The sequence below is a fragment of the Onychomys torridus genome, chromosome 14 (assembly GCF_903995425.1).
Source record: "Onychomys torridus chromosome 14, mOncTor1.1, whole genome shotgun sequence".
Taxonomy (NCBI): Eukaryota; Metazoa; Chordata; class Mammalia; order Rodentia; family Cricetidae; genus Onychomys; species Onychomys torridus.
The window spans coordinates 21,599,181-21,617,947 of NC_050456.1; the positions used below are offsets into that span (position 1 = coordinate 21,599,181).

Below are 18,767 nucleotides of genomic sequence, written 5' to 3' on the forward strand. Positions count from 1 at the left end.
TATGTATGTAGTGAGAGGATACAGATAAAGTTCCAGAAACCATGGTTTAACTGTTTGGAACAGGGAACGCCTGGGTTATAGACCTCAGCAGCAGTTTTGAGTTTGAATCTTTCTCTTTATCTAAGCATAGTGACCATGGCGATGTTTAGATTTCAAGTGTACGGTTGAAATGCTCTGACAAATTACATGCTGATGGAGATGAATAATTCTAAATCATTCTAGAAAGTTCCTCTCCCTTTAACTCTTTGTAGTCCAGACACCCTTCCTCCCTCTAACCATTTTATTTCAATTTTTATTGCTATTAGATTATATTTGCTTATTTATAGATTTCAGCCTGATTTGCATTTATTTATGCACGTGGGTGGGAAGAGGGGAATGCCCAGCATGGCCTCAAGTGGAGTCAGAACTGGTTGTCTCCTTCTGTCTTGTAGATCCCAGAGACAGAGCTCAGGCTGTCAGGCTCGGTGGCAAGTAAGTGCTTTTACTCACTGGAAGAAGGCTCACTGGCCTTGTTCATAGATGTGTGTGAATGGATTCATGAGACACAGTCTCTTTCAATGGCCTTCTTCTGTGTACCAGGCCTGTAAAATCCATCCACTCTGTGCATATCAACAGTGTGTTTCTTCTTACTGCTGAATAGCATTCCATTGTGTTAATATGTCACAATCTTTCCCCTTGTTATACGAATCCTTGTGGACTTAAGTCTTAATTTTTCCTGTATAAATATTTGGAAACTACTGGGTCACAGTATGCCTTTCTTTGTAAGAGAAACATATCTCAGTTTCTTATTGCTGTGATAAAATACTCTGGTGAAAGCAATTTAAGGAGAAAGTGTTTATTTCAGTTCACAGTTCAAGGCACAGTAAAGGTCAGTGCGGACAGACAGCAGGAGCCTGAAGTAGCCCGTCACATCCACCATGAGGAACAGGAGTGAATCGCTCAGTCTGCTTTCTCCATTTTACACAGTCTGAATCTCTGCTCAGGGAATGGTTGTACCCACAATGAAAATGGATCTCACATCAACTAACATCATCAAGATGATCCCCCACAGGAATCCCCCCAGAGGCCCAACTTCCAGAAGATTCTAGATTCTGCTAAGATGACAAATGTCACCTAGGAGCTGCAGTTGTTTTGCATGGTTGCCAGAGTTCAGTGTTGGTTATTCTTAGTTTTTGCCATTTCAGTACTGTGCAATGATATTCAGTAGACATTAGCAATTTTCTGATGATTAATGGTGTTGAATTTGTTTTCACTTGCTTGTTAGCCATTTATATGTCTTTTTTTCATTTTTTTGTTCTTGTCTTATTTTGATTTTCATGTGTGTGTGTCTGTATGTGTGTGTGTGTGTGTGTGTGTGTATTTAAAGATTTATTTATTTATTATGTATACAGGGAACTGGATCTCATTATAGATGGTTATGAGCCACCATGTGGTTGCTGGGAATTGAACTCAGGACCTCTGGAGGAGTAGCCAATGCTCTTAACCTCTGAGCCATTTCTCCAGCCCTCATATGTGTATATTTTTGTGAAGTGTTTGTTTAAACCTTTTGCCCACACTTTGACATATTTTTAATGTTGGAATGTAGAAACATCTCTGATTTATTATTTAACATATTTTATACTTATTTTATTGTACGTGTATGAGTGTTTTGCCTGCATGTCTGTCTGTCTGTGCACCACATGCCTGGTGCCTTCAGAAGTCAGAAGAGGAGGTAGATCCCCTGGAACTGGAGTTACAGACGGCTGATGTAGATGCTGAGAATGAACCTCAGTCCTCTGGAAGAGTAGCCAATGCTCTTAACTGCTGAACCTTCTGTCCAGCCCCATCTTGACCTGTTCTTGATACATTTCTGATAATGGATTCTTATTATTTTCTTCAGTTTTTGTCTTGTATTACAGTTTGACTCTGTGTTGATAAAGACCAGATTAACAAGTTTTTTTAGAGTCTTTACTTTCTGTATTTCATCTTAGAACTCTGTACACCCCAAGGTTGCAAAAATACTTTCCTATGTTTTCTTCCATAATCTATATTTCAAGTTAATTTTTCTCTTGACAGAAGAGATAACTAAGTTGTACCCACATACTTTGGAGTTCTCAGAAGTCTGAAACCCAGGCCCCAGGAGATGGCTCAGTGGGTAGAGGTGCTTGCCATGAAGCCTGAAGACCTGAGTTCGATCCCTGGAACCTGCTCGGTGGTGGGAAGGCTCTAACTCTCGCATGTTCTCCTCTGACCACCACACACACACACACACACACACACACACACACACACACACGCCACATCCACCCACACACGTGCACACAAAATAAGTAAATTAACTAAACAAAGTACCCAGTGTACCCTCATGAGGAATGTTGCGATGGAAAAGATGTGATTAAGACAAGTTCCCGCACCAAAATATCCAAAACATAAAGCGGGCTTGATGAAGCGTTTCATTCAATCAACTGAACATGGAGGCAAGTCTGAGTCACTTGTGTTCATGCAGCATAACATGGGAATAAATGACCTTATAGCTTTGAGTTTTTCCTGTGTTTTTTCATAACAGTCATAATAGTATGATTATGACCATATTATTACATTTTGTTTCATTCACAAACATAAGTAGTCTAAGTAAGGTAGCCCCCAAAAAACAATTTGAAAAACTAAAATAATCTAGAGTGAGATGGAAAATTTTTCCTTCATAAGCTACAAATTAAACAAGTAACCTTGACTGGAGTTTTTATTCCTACAATGCTCCATATATTGACGATCCAAGAACTTCATAATAGTGCATAATGATTTTCATCTCAATATTAACTTGATAAACCATATTTCAACGGGCAGTGTTTTTAACTGGGTGCAGTTGTTAGGCTAGAGTGTCCTACTATGTAGGCAAAGCATGGCCAGTGTCTGCTACTGTACTTATACCGAATTATTTGTCTATGGAGGCAAAACTTGTTCCTTTAGTATACATGTGAATTAAATTTCAGTGACCCAGACCTTTATTTTCTTGTGTTTGTGATAAACCACATCATGGAAATGATACGTCTCTGCGGGGGTTAATGAGAAACACACACAGGCAGATAAAACAATGCCAATAATGTGTTTGCACCAAGCAGAAGCCCAATGTTTTCAGGACGGGCTGCACACATAAAAGTTTAACATTAATTTGGATAACCCAAATTGAAACAGGACGGAAGCAATAATCATGAGATTTAGTCTATAATTGCTTTTGAAATGTTGCAAAAGAGTAACTTTCAGTATCTACTAACCGCCTTTGTGAAATCCTACCTTCTCAAGCTTCATGCATAGCAGACATGATGATGACTGGAAAACAGAACACAACACCCCCCCCCCAACAAAACCCCCAATAAATAACAAGAACCAAAACCACAGAGAGATCCCGCCCTCAGGCGGCTTTCCCTGCACAAACCTGTCTGCCTTGTTTTGTGGAGAAAGAGGGCATTTCTGAGGACATGGCCCAGTAATCTGTTTCTGTCTTGAAACAGCTGCTGAAATAATATCCAAACAGATATGTGGCCCCTTCCTTGTTTTCGACAGTCAACCTGGGCTGAAACCAAAAAGCACAGTTTAACAGATATTCGTAAGAATTTGAAATTAACTTCAGGCAAATATTCCTTTTCAAATTTCAGCCCTGTTTGAATTACGTATTTATACATTGACTTCAATAATGTATGCTATTTATTTATTTTGGCTTTTTGAGATAGGGTCTCACTGTATAGCTTTGACTGACTTGGAATTCACTGTGGACCCAAGCTGGCCTCTGCCTGCCCAGTGCCAGGACTAGAGGCAGGAACCACTATGCCTGTTTTATTTCAACTGTGTTATGTTAACTCCATATTAAGTGGTATAGCTTTAAAGACTTACCAAGCAGCATGTTGGTATAACTGCCAGGATTCTTCACTGGCAGTTTTAAAGTTAGAGGCTTGATCTTCTTAAATTATTTCATTCATTATTGTGTGTTAAGTCCTTAGGCTTAAAAGTCTTTTCAGTAGGAACTCGGCCCCAAACGTCATCTACTGCAATAAGTTAATAAATTAATGCTGGCACTCCTCTGAGCCTCACCCGAGGAAGCCTTCACCACTCCCATGGGTCTGAGGTATTGGGGTCTGACATGGCTGTGCCCATGTTAACAATACACATTCACTCAGGGTTTCTGCTCACCATAACTGTACACATTTGGAAAGATTCTCTACTCAATAGATTTGATGTTAACCTAAATGCTTTTCTTTCTGTATACAGCAAACATTTCTTGTCTTTTCAGAATATGAAGGGTTTAAAGTGATCTTTGGGGAGTGTAGCTTGACTCTGAAGGAGTGAACAACTTGGAGGAACATCAAGGTCATGACCTTGTAACTGACCATCCTTCTAACTGTTCTGTGATTCTGTATGAGACCATTCAGTTGTAAAGTGTTTAGGCATGTGAGAACATGAAAAGGTTTTGATACATTTATTCAAATCACAAAATTGAACATCAATTTATTACTTCTTAACAGCTTTGAGACCAGAAATAGCCTGTTGGAAAGAGAGTCAGTAGAAGTATATCATAACCTTTTTTAAAAAGCTTCTAATGGATGATTTAACAAAACAGACACACCATTTTTCACTTTTTTTTTTTTTTTTTTGGTGAAAGAACAAGTGTTTTTATTACTTTTCAAAAGTTGTGAAAGAAAACGATCTCCGCTCTAAACACAGGGAAAGCAAGCTGCGCTTACCAGCCGCACAAGAGGGCTTTCTATGCTCTGCCTCTGTCTCTGCAGTGCAGACTGACTTCACACGATTTCCTTTTCGTGCAGCAGAAAACTGGGTGCCAATTAAACAACTCTAGTCACATTAAATAAGATGCCTAGTTCCTCATTAATAGCACAATTAATTAATTAATAATTAATTAATTATATTTGGGAGACAGCTTGCCGAGGTTTTGTACAGGACTATCCTGTGAACCAAACGTCCTGCTACGATCATTTGGGCCTACTTCCAAAAGGTCATCTCAGCTGCGCTCCTTGACTGCTCCTAAAGGGGTGAGGAGGTCGCAAGACCCTTCCCTGAGTATCCACCCTACTACCTACATTGTTGTATGCAGCTCTCTCTATCCGTAACTACCCGCGGTGGGGGCTGGGGGGGGCTAGAATCTGTAAGCTGGGAAGACCAAGAGAGTGGGGTTCCGTCAGTCTGGCCTTGGGGAAGGAAGTCTTCATCCCTGCTGGGTAAAGGCTTTCCAGGTGCAGCCTTCTGGGGGGATGCGCACCTGTGACCCTGTGAGCAACTCATCAGTGTCTTAGTAAGGCAGAGCAACTCCCTGGTTCCCCAGAGTGAACTCCGGAGGAATCATTCTTTGCTTGGAAGGAATTTCAGCTGTACTAGCCCGGGCTGGGCGTGTATTCGCTGTGTAGGGCACTCTGGTCTTGATTCTTCTGTGTTTACCTCCCAAGTCCTGGGGTTACAGGTATGTGCCACGCCACAGCTGACTAATGGTGCTCATTCTAAGCACGCAGGAGAACCTTTGCCTCGACTTCATTCTGAGAAATCCTGAAACCACAAACTATGAAAGGCTCCGACCTTTGTCCCTCATTTCACAGCTCACAGAGTTACGACTTGAACAGGCTTTGCTGCTGTTTAAAATTACAGTAACTATTTCCTGCAAGTAGGTATGTTTTTACCCATTGGCGTCGTCACAGGCCTCACATATGGAGAGCAAATGTCATTTAATATGCGGGGAGAGAAAAGGAAGTACAAGAGCGACCGGGCTGTTCAACTCCAAAGTGAACAGTTGTGCATCCTCCCAACTCCCCTCTCAGGCCAAGGAGGTGGGCTTCCGCCCTTCCATCTGCGGTCCGGATGTTTGGTTACCAGGCAACAGGCCAGCGCCTGCCAGACACCTGCGAAGGGGCGCGGCCCTCGGTCCCAGAGCCGGGGTCCTGGACCGAGCCGGCGCCTGCGCAGACCTGCCACCCGGAGGGAGTGGGAGGGCGTGGTCGCCCAGCCAGGTTGCTGGGACTGGACGGCATCCCTCTGTCGTGGTGCAGTGGAGCCCTGGCGCCGTCCCTCCCGGACCGCGCCGAGGGCTCTGGGCTGAGCTCGCGAGGCATCACCTGGCCCGCCGGCCCCGCGCACTCGGAGGCTTTCCGCACGGGGCTCCCACGTCACAGGGGGATGTTGGTAACACATTCCGTATTTTGGCGGGGAGGGAGAGGTGATCGACTGGAGACTTAGCAGCCACGCGTGTCCCAAGCCCCCCACGGAAGTCAGAGAAGGGCGAGCGAGCCTCCCTCCCAGCGTGCCTGGAGAGCGGACCGCAAGGAGAACTCACCGCCCAACCTAGGACTCCGGAGGAGGCCTCTTACCCGACACGCACCGGGCACTCATTTGCATATCCCCAGAGGTCAACCACACGGTCCACGCTGCCACGCAACCTCCGTTCGGTAGCTGAGGTCACGAGCCTAAACACATAGTTCTGGTGAAGAAACTTCCTTTCCACTTTCGTAGAATCCAGGAACACGCTGGGGGCGGGGGTAGAAAGTCACCCTAATCAAAAAGTTTTACAAATCATCGGCCCTTATATAGTCCGCGGAGACACCAGGAGTCCGTGCTCGCTTCGGCAGCACATATACTAAAATTGGAACGATACAGAGAAGATTAGCATGGCCCCTGCGCAAGGATGACACGCAAATTCGTGAAGCGTTCCATATTTTGCAGCAGTTACACTTCTTTACAAACAGGGAGGTTGGCCAAAAACAAAAAGAACCGTGCAACGCTTGACCTCCCCCTTTTGCAGCGTCTCCTCCGGTCACAGCCTCCCGCATCCCCAAGGCAACAACACAATCACGCCACTCTGAATTGCCCTGCTTTTTTCGTGGATTTGGACCCGAGTGCAATCCACTGAGCAGCCCAGGCGCGTGTTCTCCCTAGGCTGCACGCCGAGAGGGAGGGCCTGGTGAAAACAGATCCCGACGGCTGGCTGCCCTGTAGCTGTTACACACAGCTACCAAACCAGGAGAGAGCGTCAGGGTGCAGGCCGAGAGACCAGTGAGGTTGCTTCCCCGTGCGGCCTCAACCGTGGATCGGTGTAAATCCAGAAAAGATTCGTCACGCCACTCATAAGCCGAGAAGTCTTCTACGTGAAAATGTTATACTCCCCGGGGCCTCCGGGTTTGGGTTAAGGAAGGAAAATTCTAAGTCAGTTTCCGAATTAGAGAAAGGTACATTGGTACATTCTTTTCACTTAAAGTGTTCCTAGTTTTGATGAAATTCATCCCCATTTTGTAAAGCCGTACACAATTTCAACCTTGAGCGCAAAACAATGTATTTTAACACTGCAGACTAATAATAATTGAAGTCCAAATTGCAAAATATGGAACGCTTCACGAATTTGCGTGTCATCCTTGCGCAGGGGCCATGCTAATCTTCTCTGTATCGTTCCAATTTTAGTATATGTGCTGCCGAAGCGAGCACAGATTCTGGGTGTCTCCGCGGACTATATAAGGGCCGATGATTTGTAAACCTTTTGATTACGGTGACTTTCTCCCCGCGTGTTCCTGGGCTCCGCGAGAGTGGAAAGGAAGCTTCTTCACCAGAACCCTGCGGTCAGGCTCGTGACCTCGGCTACTGAACGGAGGTTGCGTGGCAGCGTGGACCCGTGAGGGTTGCAACTGGGGATATGCAAATGAGCTCCCGGTGCACGTCGGGTAGGAGGCCTGCGCGCACTCTACGCCTGGGGAGTGCAGGGAGTTCTGGGCTCTCTGCCCGCGGGGCATGCCGGGATTGCGCGCCGTGGAGCCTGCGGAGCAGCGAGCCGCGGAGGGGCTAGCCTCCGACCGCCCAGCTCTGGAGTGCGTGGTTTCGCCACTTGAAAGTTCCCGGTGATGAGTCCTTGGAAAACAGACACCAGGGAACCAAACCGTCCCTAATTACCCGACCGCTAGGAAACACGCAGACGTTACCGGCAGTCCTTTGTATCGCCTAGTACTCAGCTCGCGCGCAAACTTACTTGGTGGTTTCCAGGATGCCCTCTTAGAAACTGCCATCAGGGGCTAACCTAGGCTCGCATTGTGTTTGATGACGATGCACTCCATGCACTCGGGTTTCTGTTTCCCAGTGGTCATTATTCGTTTCTTTTCAGGCTGTTGACTTCCTGAGGAACTACCTTGTTATGGGTTTGGTCCGTAATTTAGGCTGCTGATTTGCTTTATTCGCCCTGCTTCTGGAAAATGTATAGTTATGCACAGAGGCGGGGATTCTGATGGCTTTTATTTTTAGATTTTGTATGCAGCAGTGATGGTGGTCGCGCATCTCATCAGGAGCATGTGATGTTGACATGTGATGTTGACATGTGAAGAATGTGTGCCGGGGTCAGCGTCCTGACACCCCCAGTGTCACGCCTCTCCAAACCTTGCACCTAAAGGTTTTAGGCACTAATGAACATTTCCCAGGTAGAAGGCCTGGGGGTGTGGTTGTATTTAACCCTTGGTTCATGTGTAGTAAGGATGGTCTCTGGTGGCCAACTCCTGTGCTTCCCGCGAGAGAATTAAGAGAAAGAAAGACAAAGAACAGGATAAAAGGAGGTCGATTCTGTCTCTGGGTCATTGGATTCCTTACCCAGGTGTTTCCCGAAGTGCGTGCAGTTCCTTGAGCTAACAAATGATCTTCCTCAGCAAGGCTCGAGCTGTGTTTCCTCACCGAATGGTTCTTCTGGAGCCCTGCGGCGTGCTGGTTCCGAGTCCTGGATTCCAGGGCCGCCGCCCTGCAGCAGTGTAGACGCTTGTAGAACCCAGGGGACAAGCAGAGACAGCCGTTCTTCCTCTCCTGCCCTCCCTGGGGGTGATTCTTGCCTGGGTATTTTCTTCACGTTGTTTTCGGTCAGTCTATACGTTTACTGCCAGGGTTATTCAAACTTCACGTCTGGGATTTCCTTCCCCTTCCGTCCCGTTGTTACACGGCTGCCTTGGTCGTTCTCCACCATCCTTGTCCTTCCCCATCCCGCACTCCTCCCGTCTACACTGCACACGTTCCTAACTCACCCTGTTTACTCAGTTCATCTCGTGCTTTTGTTATTGTGTATTATGCTCATCTCTTACACATTTGCAACACTCAGACACTTAAAATACATTTAAGTTCTCACGTTAAAAATCCTGTTCTTTCACCCTTGATTAAGTATATGTGAATCTCCAGTCTTTTGGGAGGGAAATACTGTTTTTGTTTTGTTTTAGTTTTTCGAAACAGGGCTTCTCAGTGTGGTTTTCGTGCTGGTCCTGAACCTCGCTCTCTAGCTCAGGCTGGTCTCGAACTCACAGAGATCTGCCTGCCTCTGCCTCCCGAGTGCTGGGGTTATAGGCGTGCGCCACCACCGCCCGGCCCTGTTTTGTTTTGTTTTGTTTTGTTTTGTAATCACATCTGTTAAGAGGCATTTAGGAAAGTGATGTGGTGGGCGTCTTTTAAAGTAATTGTAATCGTGAGTTAAGATTTGCTTTTGTGAGAATGGAAAGTTTAATAGGTGTGATTAACAATTTAGCTTTAGCAGACATTTATTTGAAGGATTTTCTCAGATCAGATTTTTTTTAAATAAGGAAACATTTTATTTTTGTATTCTGGAACATTTGGACTGTATTGTTAGTAAATATTATTGTTGTAATAATCTTAATTATTCACATAAACAGTAATTCTGTTGTTTTACTCAAAAACAGCTACTTAAACCCAGCGGTGGTGGCGCATACCTTTAACCCCAGCACTCGGGAGGCGGAGGCAGAAGGATCTCTGTGAGTTCGAGGCCAGCCTGGGCTACAGAGTGAGATTCAGGACAGGCACCAAAACTACATAGAGATACTGTCTCGAAAAAACCAAAACAAAACAAAAACCAGCTACTTAAAACTGTTTAGCTTAGTGGTAATTTAACCAAACTGTGGTACATCGTAGAATCCATGACATTTTGGTGAGATGTTTTTTGTTTTTTGTTTTTTGTTTTTTTTTTTTCAGTGAGAGGAAACTGAAACTAAGTTCCCTGAACAATATTGAGTCTGGTCCTATCAATGTTTGAGGCCAACTCCGCTTCTCTTTCCTTCGCACCCTGGAGCGCCACTAAGTCAATACTTTTTACAGTAGGTGACAAAGGAGAGGAAAGACTTTTCTTCTGAGCCTTCATCCAACCACAGCAGGAGAGTACCCACTGATCTAGAAAGTCCATTTTGTTGCTTTCCTTTTTTTATTAAGCAAAAGGGGACATTCTGTGATTTGACACTCTTTAAAAACAACGACAACGAAAATCTAACGTCCACCACAAGTTATTTCCTGCCCAGGAATTTTGTTCTCGCTTACAAGGGAAGAAATTCAACCCCGATTCTCACGTCCTCTTTAGCAGGGAGAGCTGAGTCCCTTGACACCACGGCGCGCGCCTCTGACACGCTGCATCGCCGCCCGCCGGTGAAATTGATGAGCTCTAGCCGGAGACGGAGGTGCTCAAGCCGGGTTCCAGGTTGTAGCCCTGAGGACTTCGGCAACGCCAGTTCGGGAGCCAGCCTGTGGAGGGTCTGACTTCCTTGTCCCGAGTGGGGCTCGAGTGTCTGTGAGGTCTTTTTGCCTAGTTGTGGTTTCTCCTTGAACTCTCAGCCTCTGCAAGGTTTGGTTTGTATTTGGCGGTTACCTTTCTTTCTCTCCTCTCCTTTCAGATGCACTGTGTAGCAGGTCAGACTTGTCTTGAATTCCCCACCGAGCCCATGCCTCCGCCTTTCCTCCCCCCTCCCTCTTTGTGGCCGTATTTGGGAAGACTCCAGTGGTCCTGGAGGACTCCTGGGAAGATCTGTAGGGTTTTTAAAGGTATAGCAGTTTATTTAATTTCTGGCACGGAACTCCATAAACTAAAACATGCTGGAGGACTACTACCCAAACTTGCCTAGTAATAGAGTCCTTGACTCAATTTCTGACAGCTTCTAGAGGTTTGATCTATTGTAGTCATTCAAAGAATGATCCAGACTATCTCCCAGATGATCTGTGTTTTTAAAAGCTACTTTTAGGGTCCAGAGAGGGATGGCTGAGCACTTGCTGCCTTTCAGAGGACCCGAGTCCAGCTCCCAGTACCAGTACCGGCATGGTGGCTATACACAACTGTGAACACACACAAGAACAAGAAAATAAAAAGGTGTTTAAATGCCTTGATTTATGGCTTCTTTATTCTGTGAGTGTAAAAACTTGATAAAACGATGGCCATTTTGGAACATAATTGGCGAGACCTGAATTTGAACTCCTCAGCCATGGCCACTTACGTTTGGCTCTTGACTCTCTCCTAAATCCCTTGAGCTGAGAGAGGTGTTTTTCCTTTGACATCGTCGTGAGATATTTCTTGTGCACAGCGTTTACTCACAGTAAGCCGTTCCCTTAATTCATGGCAAATGTTTCACTGGAGGTGCCGGAGGACTGGGGGAAGCCATAGAGACGAACACCTTTAATTTCTTGGAGTCACTCTAAACCAACTTGTGCGTAAACTCACCTTTCCCCCCTCTTTCTTGTTTCAGAGGAGAGGTGACCCTTGTGTGTGGACAATGCGTGGGTGGGAAGCTTCCTTGTCTGGAATGTGATATCTAATTCCAGCTCCACGGGAGCTGTTTTACAACTTTGTAAGTTGAAGGTAAAATCAGCAATGCAAAGTCGTTTTCTTTATGGACCTCTAGGTGCCGGCCTGACCTTCAGTTGACCCTCTGAAAGAAGCTGGTCTTGGGGCCACTTCCTCGCACCTCCATCTCAACTTGGTTCCTTTAGCCTACACAATTTTAAAACTCCTCCTTTGAATCGGCTGTAACACCTATCATGTGTCTCTTTTGATTAATATATTACATAAAATCTCTGATGCATTTTATTGATCCACACAAGAGGCATGTTTTTAATTAAATTTGGAGTTCTTCCACTGAGTTTCCCAGTGGATTCAGCTAACAAAACAGTATATTTTTAATCAAAGTATAGTTTCTAATTAAAGCTCAGACATATTTTTCTTCATTTCTAAATGACAATAGAAATTTGATGACTTTCTCATTTAAATATTCTGTTAATTTATAGTTTTTGTGACTGTTGTATCAGTGCCCACTGTCGGTAGCAATTAACTGGGCATTTGGTGTTACGATTTATTGAGTACGCTCTATGACTAATGATTTTTAGAGATATATTCCCTGTTGTGTAAAATCCTCGAGAAAAACTTACCTTTCTATGACTTCCATCTGCTTCAGACTCAATCAGGTAGGGGTGTTGTGCTCAGTAGCAAGGACCTCTAAGATACCAGAGTTGCTAAGTTTAGGGGCTTCTGTTTACTCCTCATCTTTAAAAAATTTTTTAAATTTATTTTTATTTCATGTGCATTGGTGGTTTGTCTGTGTGTATGTCTGTGTAAGAGTTTCAAGTCCCCTGGAACTGGAATTACAGACAGTTGTGAGCTGCCATGTAGGTGCTGGGACTTGAACCCAGGTCCTCTGAAAGAGTGTGGGAGTCCAGCTTTGACCTGTCAAAGGGTTCTTGGTGGTGGTGGCGGAAGCGGGAGGAATGAGGAAGTATTAGAACTATAAGGGGAGATGGAGAGAAAAGACAGACCCAGAATAGCTTCAGGAGGTCCCTGGCTCAATAACCAACCAGCCACCTGGAGATTTATTCTAATGGGCTTTTTATACACTGCCAAGGGGGGAGGCAAAAGACCTCCCCCTTTAAAGATTAAGGCACAACGTACTGCCAAGTGTAGAGTCTTCAAAACACCTGGTAACCACACCCCTGGCCAAATCATCCCATTATGCAGCCCTGCTGGGTAAAGCAAGCTCAGATTCTCTGACCTTGAGTAAGGCCTTACTAGGGAGCCTCTGTGAGCCCCCATAAATGAGCAGTCAGTGCTCTTAACTGTTGAGCCATCTCTCCAGCCCTAATTCTTCACCTTTGCTTGTAATTTTGGGACTTTATGTCTGCATTTTTATCATTCAGAAAGGTATTTGCCTCTTGGTGAACATGTAATACTTTCCTAAAACCAGGTCATGCTACTAATTTAGACTGTGAAATATCCTAAAGGAACCCCGTTCTCATTGATTTAAGATGATTTAAATTATTTAGATTCTAAATCTCCTAAATTAAGATCTCTTCTCAGTTTATGAGATATGTAAGTAAATACTCCTATAATACTTTTATCTTAGTTAGGGTTACTATGACTGTGATAAAACATCATGACCAAAGGCAACTTGGGAGGAAAGGGTTGATTTCACTCACAGTGAAATATCTTGAAACATCTTGAAACTCAGTGAGGGCAGGAACTCAAGCAGGGCAGGGACCTGAGGCAGGAGCTGATGCAGAGGCCATGGAGGGATACTACTTACTGGCTTGCTCCCCATGGCTGCTCAGCCTGCTTTCTTATAGAACCCAGGACCACCAGGCCAGGGGGGATCCCTACCTACAAGGGGCTGGGCCCTCCCCATCAATCACTAAGAAGAAACCCTTCAGGGTTGCCTACAGCCTGATCTTGTGGAGACCTTTCTCAACTGAGGCTCCCTCCTTTCTGATGACTCAGCTTGTGTCAAGGTGACAAAACTGGCCAGCACATCCTTGAAAAACGGATCTAGAAAAATTTCAAAAGTTGTTCTAGTTTTGAAAGCATTCTCCCCCACTTTTATTAAAAATAGATTGTTTTCCTCATATATAATATATCTTGATTATGGTTTCTTCTCCCGCTACTCTCCCAGCTCTTCCCCACCTCCCCTTCCACACAGATCAACTCGATTTCTGTCTCTTACTAGAAAACAGGCTTCTAAGAGACAATAAATATAAAATATAATATGATATGATAAAACAAAAACTAACACATTGGAATTGGATAAAACAAACAGAAATGAGGGAGACCTGCTCCCTCTTTTCCCCCAGGGTACTCTTGAGAAGGGAGAAGGGAGAAGTATGTAGATAGAAGTATAGAGGAGAAAGACAGTAACACAGGACAGCCTCAGGAGGGCCTGGGTCAAAACCCACCAGCCCCTCTATCTCTACTAAAGGGCTTTTAAAGGAATGCCAAGGGGTGGAGCAAAAGACCTCCCCCCAGCACAGCCAAGTGCAGACCATCCCAGACACCTGGTGACCACGCACCACACCTCACCATGGTCAAGCCATCCCCTAATGAAGCCCTGCTGGGTAAAGCAAGCTCAGATCTCCCCAGGAAACCTTTGTGGGCTCCCACAGAGAAGGAAAAAAAGCCCAAGAAAATACACAAGAAGCAGAGACCCACTCATTCACATACTCAGGAATCCCATGAAAACACTAAACTAGAAGCTATATTATATATGGGAAGGACCTGTAGAGAGGATAAAAAAAATGTAAAAAAAGAAAGGAAAAAATAAATAAGTAAAATAAAATAGAAAAAAAAATAAGATAAATTTGAAAGCAAAGAAAGAGCCCTGATGCAACTTTATGAGACTGAGACCCTGCAAAGATGCTGTTAAGGGTGTGCTCTCTTGGCCGTCTACTGCTGGGCACGCAGCCTACCCTTAGGAGTAGTTTGTTTTCCAGTGAGACTCCCTTTGAGAAAGTGAAGTTTTTGAGAAAGTGGAGATTGCCTCTGGGTTAAGGATGGGCTAGTGTCAACTCCTCCTTTTAGCTCTAGAACCCTATCTGGTGCAGACCTGTGCATGCCCTGTGCATGCTACCTCAGTCTCCAGGAGTTCATATGTGCACCAATCACGTTGATTTAGAGTATATTGTGTATTCATTTTCATTCTGTTCTAGAAAGTTTTTGATTTCCTTCTTAATTTCTATCTTGACCCATTTTTCACTCAGTGATGAGTTGTTTGATTTCTATGAGTTTGTAAGCTTTCTGATGTTGACATCCAGTTTTAATCCATAGTGGTCAGATAGGATACAGGGTGTTATTTCAATTTTCTGCTTATCAGAAAATTTCAATTTATCTGTTGGGACTTGCTTTTTGTTGGAGTACAGTATATGGCCAACTTTAGACAAAGTTCCATGAGGTGCTGAGAAAAGGGTATATAAATATATATATTTTTTTGTTTGGGTGAAATATTCTGTAAATATCTGTTAGGTGAATTGGGTTTATAACATCTGTTAGCTCCAGCATTTCTCTGTTTAGTTTTTGTCTGGATGACCTGTCATTGGTGAAAGTGGGGTATTGAAGTTTTCCACTATCGGTGTGTAAGGGTCAACATGTGATTTAAGCTGTAGTGGTGTTTCTTCTACAAAGTTGGGTGTCCTTGTGTTTGTTGCACAGGTGTTAAGAATTAAAATGTCCTCTTGGTGGATTTTTCCTTTGAGTATGTAGTGTCCTTCTCTATCTCTTCTGATTAGTTTTGGTTTGAAGTCTATTTTGTCAGATACTAAAATAGCTATATCAGCTTGCTTCTTAGGTCCATCCGCTTGGAAAATCTTTTTCCATCCTTTTTCCTTGAGTGGTGTCTACCCTTGATATTAAGGTGTGTTTCTATGCAGTAGAAGGATGGATTCTCTTTTTGCATCCGTTCTGTTAGTGTCTATTGGGTGTGTGTGGGGCAGGAATTGAGACCATTGATGCTGAGAGGTATCAATGAGAATGTTGGTTAATTCCTATTTTTTTGCTGTTGTGGTGTGTGTGTGTGTGTGTGTATTTTTCCCTATGATTTGCTGCTTTGGGATTATTTCTTTTCTTGGATGTCATTAACCTCTTTAGGATGGAGTTTTCCTTCTATAGGGCTGGATTTGTTGATAGATATTGCTTAAATTCATTTTTTTTTTTTTCATGGAATGTCTGCTTTTCTCTATTGTGATTGAAAGTTTTGCTGGGTATAATATCTGTGGTCTCTTAAGAGTTTGTAGAATTTTATTCCAGTCTTTTTTGGCTGTTAGAGTCTCCACTGAGAAATCAGGTGCTAGTTCTAATTTTTCCCTTATAGCCTTTTAATATTCTTTCTTTATTCTGTATGTTTAGTGTTTTGATTATTATATACTGATGAGACTTCCTATTCTGGTCTAGTCTACTGGTGTTCTGTGTGTTTTTTGTACCTTGTTAAGTATCTCCTTTAGGTTAGTGCAATTTCCTTCTATGATTTTGTTGAAAATATTTTCTGGGCCTTTGACCCGAATTCCTTCTCCTTCTTCTGTTGCAAGGTATTTGATTACACTATGCAAAGTTATGTCACTCTGATTGATTTAATAAAAAGCTAAATGGCCAATAGCTAGGCAGGAGGTATAGGTGGGACTTCTGGACAGAGTGAGCTCTGGGAAGAAGAGAGGCAGAGTTGCCAGCAAGGCCCAGAGGAAGCAGGATGTGCAGTGCAGAGTAAAAGTAATCAAGCCATGTAAAAGAACATAGATTAAAAGATATGGGCTAATTTAAGTTATAAGAACTAGTTAGGAACAACCCTAACCTAAGGCTTTATATTCATAGTTAATAAGTCTCTGTGTCATTTTTTGTGAGCTGAAGGCCCAAAGGAAAGTCTGACTACATTCTTCTATTCCTATTATTCTTAGATTTGGTCTTTTCATAGTGTCCCAGATTTCCTGGATGTTCGATGCCAGGAGTTTTTTAGTTATAACATTTTCTTTGATCGAAGTATTCACTTCTTCCGATGTGTCTTCACTGACTGAGTGTCTCTCTTCCATCTCTTGCATTCTATTGTTGACGGTTGTCTCTGAGGTTTCTGTTCAAGTTCCTAAAGTTTTCATTTCCAGATTTGCCTCAGGTTGGGTCTTCTTTATTGATTCTATTTCCACTTTCAGGTCTTGCACTATTTTATTCATTTCCTCACGCTGTTTGTGTTTTCATAGATCTCTTTAAGGGATTTATTAATGTCCTCTTTAAGGACTTCTGTCCTATTCATAAAGGCCATTTAAGTCTTTGTCTTGTATTTCAGCTATGTTGCAACACACAGGGCCTACTGTGGTAGAAATATTGCCCTGGCTGTTATTGATTGTGTTTTTATGCTGGTATGTAGACATCTAGGTTAGTAATTTTAGATGATGATATCTGGTCTTGTCTTTGTTCTGTGTGTGTCTTGTTCCTTGGTTTCTGTTGCCCCTTCTGGTTCTTTGGAGGGTGTGGTGGGTGTGTGTTGTCCGGTATGTAATTCTGAGACCCTGATAGGTATGGGTGTTAGTTATTTGGCGGCACTCTTACCCTGCGAGGAAACATCCCCAAACACGACAAATCCACAGAAGAGTTTTTATTAAGATAGGAGAGAAATAGACAGACGTGAACAGGCCTGTGGGAAACACACGTGGTCAAGAGAAAGGGTGAGAGACCGGTGCAAAAATGGCGCCGGCTTTATAAAGGGTGGGTCGCACATGCGTACAGGAAGTCATGTGGCTACTCCATGCGTGTAGATCACATGGCTGCGCACGTGCTTTACATAACCATGCAAAGCCACGGAGTCCTAGTCATGCTAGATGTTTTGACTTGGAAATGGCTATTTTGAACTGGAAATAACTAGGCGGAAGTATCTAGGTCCACTGGGCATGCCCAACCATGTGGGCATGTTGTGACTTCATATCAATGGGGATTCTGGGTAAAATGTGTGTCTAGGTTTTTGGAGCTCACACTTAGGAATGGGCTGGGCTGGAGGGGGCCATGGGGGTCTACAAATGGGGGCAGTGGGGGACTTAAGACCTGCTTAGTTTCATGGGAGCAGGGACAGGGACTGTGGGAAGGCCACCACAAACAGTCTGCGACAGAGCTGGGGATGGGACTAGGGGATTGGATTTGGAGGAGAGGAGAGGAAGTGATCATCTGAAGCTCATCTACCTGCTTCTTTGGTCTGCTCACTTCTCTGGCAGGCTTCCGTGATCTTTAACATTCTGTGTCCTGGGGTTCACGGTAATTCTCATTGGAGAACATTTCCACAGGACTGGTGGGTTAGGGATGGATAATGTCTTGGCATTTCGTGTTGTTTGTAGTTTTGGAATGTGACATGGACATGTGGATTTCTATCATTGTTTGTGTGCCAGATATGAGGTTCTAACATGCCTGAGGCTGAGCCAGTGCTACGGGACGGCAGGGGCAGGCAGGACCCTGGAAAGCCCACCAGGCAAAGGCCATGCGAACTGTATGTCTAGGGCTAGGCCTGGGAATGTGGAGGCTGAGCAAGCTGACTTGCTTCTGAGGGAACTCACCAGGGAGACTGGCACAGGAGCATCTCGGCCAGAGCTAATCCATCTCGGGTGGGCAGTACTGTTAGGTGAGGTTCTGGGAAGTTCACCAGGCAAAGCCAGTGCAGAGGCTGGTATGATTATGAAGCATTTCTTAAAAATCACAACTAAGATCAGTCAGATAGTTTCAGTGGTTCTTTAAAATGCATTTAGAGTAGACACACAATTTATGTTTTACAAAGCCATGTTCCTTTTTAATCTTGTCAGCTGCACTTTATAATATTCTCTCTCTATATGTATATATACACATTTATACTACACACACACACACACACACACACACACATACACACACACACACTTCTTCTCTTACTAGACTAAAACTTCCGAAGGTCAAGACTTCATCTGTCTTGTTCACTGCTGCCTTTCACTTCCCTATAGCACACTGTTGCAGTCTGACCTCAATCCCATCTGAAGCCACTAATACATAGTAAAGCCATACAATAGCAACAGCACAAGATTTCCATGAGTCTGTCCTATTCGCTCCATGGCAAAGTACCCTGTGCCCACATGGGGGTCATCTCAGAGGTAACTTCTATACCCCAGTGTGCTCTCATATGGCTCTTCGGGACAAACAATACACTCTAAGAGGGCTGCTGTGTGTTCTCAGTGTCTCAGGAAGATGTTGAACAGTTTGT

The 18,767-nt window shown here is 44.0% G+C and overlaps 2 non-coding genes across 2 annotated transcripts; one reads left to right on the forward strand and one right to left on the reverse strand.

The window, feature by feature from the left end:
* The first annotated feature begins 6,586 nt into the window (after positions 1-6,586).
* On the forward strand, positions 6,587-6,693 carry LOC118595975. The gene has a single exon (XR_004946645.1). It is a non-coding gene; the product is annotated as a U6 spliceosomal RNA (small nuclear RNA).
* A 652-nt stretch (positions 6,694-7,345) lies between these two features.
* LOC118595976 lies at positions 7,346-7,452 on the reverse strand. The gene has a single exon (XR_004946646.1). It is a non-coding gene; the product is annotated as a U6 spliceosomal RNA (small nuclear RNA).
* Between the last annotated feature and the right edge of the window lie 11,315 nt (positions 7,453-18,767).